The 6,251-nt window shown below is 44.4% G+C and overlaps 1 protein-coding gene across 2 annotated transcripts in view; it reads right to left on the bottom strand.

Moving 5' to 3' along the window:
- FAM222B (family with sequence similarity 222 member B) overlaps nucleotides 1–220 on the bottom strand; it is a 71,230-nt gene extending 71,010 nt beyond the window's left edge. Inside the window, exon 1 of one of the 2 annotated variants that reach the window (XM_069089785.1) lies at nucleotides 86–220. The gene's annotated coding sequence lies outside the window, so the exon portion shown is untranslated. The remainder of the gene's footprint in view (nucleotides 1–85) is intronic. The other variant, XM_069089788.1, reaches the window with a different exon arrangement.
- Between the last annotated feature and the right edge of the window lie 6,031 nt (nucleotides 221–6,251).

Here is a 6,251-nt window from a genome sequence, read left to right as displayed (position 1 = left end):
GCCCGCCCCCCACGGGGGGAGGGAGGGGGGAGCACGGGCGCATCAGGCACTGAGGAGGGACCCAGCCACGGCAGCCACTACTCACTGTCGGTGACTGGGCCCGGCCTTCATGGCTGCTCTGTCCCCGCCGCCAAAGCTCCCTGCCCCGGCCCCGCCGTCACCTCTACAGCCGCAGCCGCCGCCGTCGGGACTCGCCGGGCGCCGCTCGTGCGCCTGCGCAGCCCCGAGAGCAGGGGGCCTCGGCTACTGGTGACGCCTGCGCAGTCAGTGCTGGCGAGCGCCTTCCTCAGTGCCTGATGCGCCCGTGCTCCTCCCTCCCTCTCCCCGTGCAGGTGGGGCCAGACTCGGAGTCACAGGGCTGCCCACCGGGGCCAGGACTTCTCCGCGAGGGAGACGAGGTGTCCACGAGGCCGAGCACCATGTTGCTTTCCAGTGCCCACAAAGCCCCCTTTCCCCCACCCCCAGCGGTGCTGCTGCCAAGGGGTGACCACCCCCAGAATGCCCGGGCCCCGCCAACGGGGTGATCACCCCCAGAATGTCCCAGGCCCACCAACGGGGTGACCATCCCCAGAATTCCCTGGGGCCCTGCCATTGGGGTGACCATCCCGAGAATTGCACCGGGCCCACCAATGGGGTGACCATCCCCAGAAGCTTTGGGACTCTTCTGAAGGAGCCCAACCCTAGAATGTACAAGGTCTTTGTTCAAGGGGTGATGATGTACCCCCACAGTGGGGGGGGGGCGGCTGAAAGCCATCCCCCAGGAAGCACTGTGGGAGCCTAAGAATGTGCCAGGCCTCCAGCTAAGACTGCTGCCTGGCCCACCTGCCCCCTCACAGGGCTGCTAGCAGAAGGCTTGGCCACCATTAGATCTGCCGTTCAACTCAGGTCCTGTTCTTGATGAAGCATAACCAGGGACTTGATTCTGTCCAGTGCTGGGGGGCTCAGCTGCCTAGATTTTGGAGAGAGAAAAATCAATTTTTAATTTTATTTTCCTTCTCTTTGGTAATTCCCAAGCAGTCTCCTCCTGCCAATTCTGCTCTAAGGATAGAAAAGTGGGGACCAAGGTTTGAAATAGGGTAGAAAGGGCTTTTCCTTGGAAGACTTCAGGTGAATTCTGCTACAACCAAACCAGGAGGAAGACATTCTAGAAAGTCTTCTGTTTTACTCTCATTGGCATTCTTTTTAAAATTTTTCTTGCTTTATGGAGGGGGGGAAGTCAAGGCAATGGGGGTTAAGTGACTTTCCCAAGGTCACACGGCTAGTGGTAGGTGTCTGAGGTCAAATTTGAACTCAGGTCCTCCTGACTCCAAGGCCAGTGCTCTATTCACTGTGCCACCCTCCTAGCCTCCCCTCTCATTTACATTCTTAGGGTAGGAAAAGGGTCCCTTCCCTTTCCTCCCTTGCCAACTTATTCCCTAGTAAGAAAACTTTTAAGTTATCTAATCCAGCCCAGCTAACTATTAGATATATTACCACCCTCTCTTTCCCCATCCCCACAAGATGGAAGTAAAGCAGGGTGAATAAATAATTGGGATGAAGATTAAAAAACTTACCCCAGCATCTTGCTGTTCTGGAAGAAGGCTGCTAACTTCAACTACACCCAAACTTACACCTCCCCCAGGTATTACTCAGGACAAAGGGAAAGAATGCATACTGGCATAAAAGACTGCACTCAGAACCCATGACAGAACAGCATATACCAAACTAGAAGCATGCTTCCTTCTGGTCTGATGGGGCACCATAGAAAGCCCCATCTAGTCAGTGACCACGCTATTGTATTCTTGTCCATAGCTTCCAAAGCCAGATTTGGTCAGAACTCAAATTAACCTAGGAAATTTATTTGATGATAAATCATTAACAGCAGAGGAGTTACCACAAAGGACTATGACTATGACTGTATTTTCCCCCTCTCCCATCCTGATGGAGATTAAGGCCCTCTTCATTTACTGAGAAACCCACTATATGGAGGGCATGGTTAACAAGTAACTTACAGCCTTATGGGGAAAAATTGGAAAATGGTTATAAAAACATAAATAGCAGATGTACATAAAGCTGGGAACCATACTTAGGATCTAGAATATCTGCATCCCAAAATTTAAGATTATTCAGTATCTTTAAAAATACTTCTCTGTTTGAATGGAAGGATGAAAAGTTGGGATTCAGGAGTTGAATTTATTACAGACATATTTTGCACTTGTCTCAGTGCATGGAGAGAAGAGAGCCTCAAGTTGTTATAATATAATGTTTGGGGTGGAAATTCTCACACAGAGGCCAAGTAAGGCCTATTCCTTTCTTCTCCTTTCCTAGATAAGCAGCCTGGAGACAGAGGTGGACTCAGCCCTCCCCCCTGCCCCCAGCTCATTCTTATGACTTCTATAAGCCATAACAACACAATTCCAAATACTGATAGACCTGTGAACTCAGAGATGTGGGTATGCCAATGAGACCAACTCCGTCTATACCTGCCTATCCCACACTGTGCTTGTCCATAGCCTCCCATAAATTTGCCACAGGGACAATCCAATCAGTGTGCTGGGGACTTTCCTCATTTTCTCTTGATGTGGAGAGAATCATAATGCAGTTATCGTTCAATCTCACTATGTGATCAGCCCATCTTCTTTTTCATCTTCATTTGCTGCTCTGTGTAGAGATTGGCACTGGTCCAGCCTGCACTGAAAAGGAAATTATCTCTGTCTAGAGGTGCAGGTTCAGTGCTCATGACTGCCACCCACCCACCCACCCACCCACCCTGGGAAGCACCGTGTGACAGGTGTCAGATATGAAGGGAGGGATTGTACAATAGCTGGCAGAGCAGGGAAAGAGGATGCCAGGAGGCAAAGCCCTGTGAGCTGGCATCCCTGTTGTTTAAAGCCTATTATCTACCCTAGAGTAGTGCCAGCCTCTGGCATCCACCTGGCTATAGATGAGTTGGCATTGCTGGTGCAATGATCTTTTGGCATGGGTATATCCTTTATCCACACAATGACTCCTGGTTGTGAAGCCAGAAAGGGGGAAGGGGCAGCATTAGCTCTTCTTCCCATTTGATATAATGGCTTACTTTCTGGTCATCTCCTCCCCAGCTCCCCCCACCTCACCCCCAAATTTCTGCCTTGGGGCCTTCCTGTCCAGATTAATGGCTGCCTCTCTCAGACCACTTCTTTAGGAAAGCCCCACCACCATTCTTCCCAGCATTCCCTCCTCTCAGGCCATCATCTCCTCCACTGTCCAGCTAGCCTTTGTTTCTGGTTGTACCTTTTCCTTCTCTCTCCCTTTCAGTTCTAAAGCCATTAATTCTGATCAATCTATTCCTCCGTGACTCACCATCCCTGTAGCTTTCCAGACCAAAATGCATCGCCCTGGCTACCACTTTCCTTTCTGTGTTACCTCCTCCAATATGGGCTTGGACCAACAGCATCTTATACCATATTCCACAATAAATTCAAAATGGATGCATGACCTGAATATTAAAAATTATACCATAAAAGACACAAGAGAAGCAAATCATATATGTGGCTTTCATTGCTATGGGTAAAAGATAAGTTCATGAATAAATAGAGATAGAGAGAATTAAAAAAAGATAAAATAGATCATTTTGGTTATTTGAAATTTAAAAGTTTTATACCAACAAAATTAATGTCTAAGATAAGAAGGGAAGCAGTCAACTGGAAAAAAAATCAAATTTCTCTGATAAGAATTTGATGTCCAAGATATAAAGGCAACTAACAGAAATATAAAGCTATTCCTCAATAAATGGCATGATCAGAATATATGAACAAACAGTTCTCAAAAGAATTGCAAACCATCAACATTCATGAGATATCATTTAGTCTTTCAGTCATTTCCAACTCTCTGTGACACCATTTGGAGTTTTCTTGGCAAAAATATTGGAGTGTTGGTTATTTCCTTCTCAGGCTTATTTTACAGATGAGGAACTAAGGTAAACATGGTTAAGTGACTTGCCCAAGGTCACACAGGTAGTAAGTGTGTGAGGATGGATTTCAATTCAGGTCCTCTAGACTCCAGAGTTGATGCTCTTCTCACTGGCCACCTAGCTGCCCTTAATCCATGTGACAGAATGTTCCAAAAATCATTAACAATAAAGAGGAATGAAAATCAAACCAAATTGTCCAATATGGAAAAAGATGGGAGTATTCAATATAGAAGTTGTTGAAATTCAGATACATCAACTAATATATTGTTAGGGGAGCTAGGAAGTCATTTAACTATAGTAGAAAAAAAATTTGGAATGATGCAAATAAAGAGGCCAAAGGGTATGTATCCTTTGAGCCTAAATGTCCATTTCTAGGCACATACCTTCCAAAGAAGTAATTGTTAAAAAAAGAAAGGATCATGGAAGTTAGGTGGCACAGTGAATAGAACACCGGCCCTGGAGTCAGGAGGATCTGGGTTTGGATCCAGCTTCAGACATTTAACACAAAAACTAGCTGTGTGACCTTGGGCAAGTCACAACCCCAATTGCCCTCCAAAAAGCAAAAAAAAAAAATATATAAAAAAGAAAGGATCCATATCCACCCAAATATTTATACCAGCACTTGGTAGTAGCAGAAAATTGAAGTAGTTGGGGAGTTGCTATCCACTGACTGAGAAATGACTAAATAAATTGTGGTACATGAATGTAATGGGATATTATTGTAAATAATTTTGTAAAATATGATAAATACAATGAATACAGAGAATCATGGAAAGACTTACTCAAAATGATGCAAAGGGATATGAACAGAACCTGGAGAACAAGATACAAAATGACTAGAATAATGTAAAGGGAAAGAACCACCAAAAACAGTAGAAGATAAATGTTGTGAAATTACAAAGAATAAGCCTGGCTCCAAAGAGGAGACATGAAAAGACACCTCCCCTGACTCCTAGGCAGATGTCCAGACATAGAGGACCCACAGTTGTGGAACATTGCATATATTGTCGGATTTATTCAGTGAATTGATAGGTTTTTATTTTTTTCTTTTTCTCTGAAAAAAAAAAATGCTTTTGGGGCTGCTAGGTGGTGCAGTGGCCCTGGAGTCAGGAGGACCTGAGTTCAAATTGGCCTCAGACACTTAACACTTACCAGCCATGTGACCTTGGGCAAGTCATTTAACCCCAATTGCCTCTCCTTCCTCCTTCCAAAAAAAAAGCAAAAAAGGAAAAGAAGAAATTATTTAAAATAAGAGCCATACCTCTTTGGGAGGGGTGAAAGAGATATAGGAGGAAGATTAAGCAATGTAAAAATAAAGTATACCAATAAAAAGCTATTAGGTTTTTTCTTCTTAAAAAAATTTTTTTAATATAAAGGAAGTTTCTCTGGGAAAGAGAGGAAAAGGGGGAGTGATATCAGGGAAATTTAGGCAATGTAAAAACAATAAAAATCTATTAAAATAATAAAAACTCAGAAGAAAAATAAAGGGTCTTTGAAAACAGAAATTGCCTTTGCTTTTGTATTTTTATCCTAGCATATAGTAAGTGCTTAATAAATGCTTTTTCATTCATTTATTCATTCCCTCATTCATGGGTCCACAAGGAGCCATAGCTGACCCAACAGCCTAAGGAAATGGAACTTCCTGACTCCACTGAACTCAAAATTTCTTGGTCTAGGAAGTGGGAGCTTATACCCTGGGACCCATATCTCCTTACAGCCTGTACCATACTTCTTGGATTTCCGGTAAAACAGAGAGTCTCTATTCCCTGCTAAGGGCAGTAAGAGTATTTCAGTTCCCCTGGCTCCCTTCTTCTCACAGGTTCATTTCAAAGGGAATTTCAAGTCCTGAGACTCTCACTCTCATCAACTTCATTCCCTAAGAAACAACTCTCCCCAACCCTCAAGTCAAAGGCTAGTTCCTCCTTTTATACTGAAAATTATGTTGAAAGAACTGCTGCACTTTGGGAAGCTGCCTCTCATTACTCACTTGTCAACTCACTTCTCCAGAATCATGCTTCTTAATGAGACACAGCCACGTCCCACCTTTACCCAAACTAGACACCGACAAATGCATCTTTAGGAGCCCTAGAGACCAAAAAAGTGACTTTGGTGGCTATCCAAAGCCCCACACAATCTTACCTTTCTAGTTGTTTTACTCCCCTCCAGTCAAACTGGACATCTTCTGCCCCTCTCCAAATGTGGAAGTCCATCCCAATGAATGCCTTTGCCCAGAATATTCCCCATCTAAATGCTCTCCTCTTCTCATTTTTTTCTAAAGTACACAACAAATAAATTCAACAACTTGCCAAGGTTCTCTGTT

The sequence above is a fragment of the Petaurus breviceps genome, unplaced genomic scaffold, assembly GCF_028583685.1.
Source record: "Petaurus breviceps papuanus isolate PSGF00001 unplaced genomic scaffold, PetGlider_PUasm1.0 186, whole genome shotgun sequence".
Taxonomy (NCBI): Eukaryota; Metazoa; Chordata; class Mammalia; order Diprotodontia; family Petauridae; genus Petaurus; species Petaurus breviceps.
Note: the sequence above shows the minus strand (reverse complement) of the source record. Positions and strands in the feature narration are given on the sequence as shown.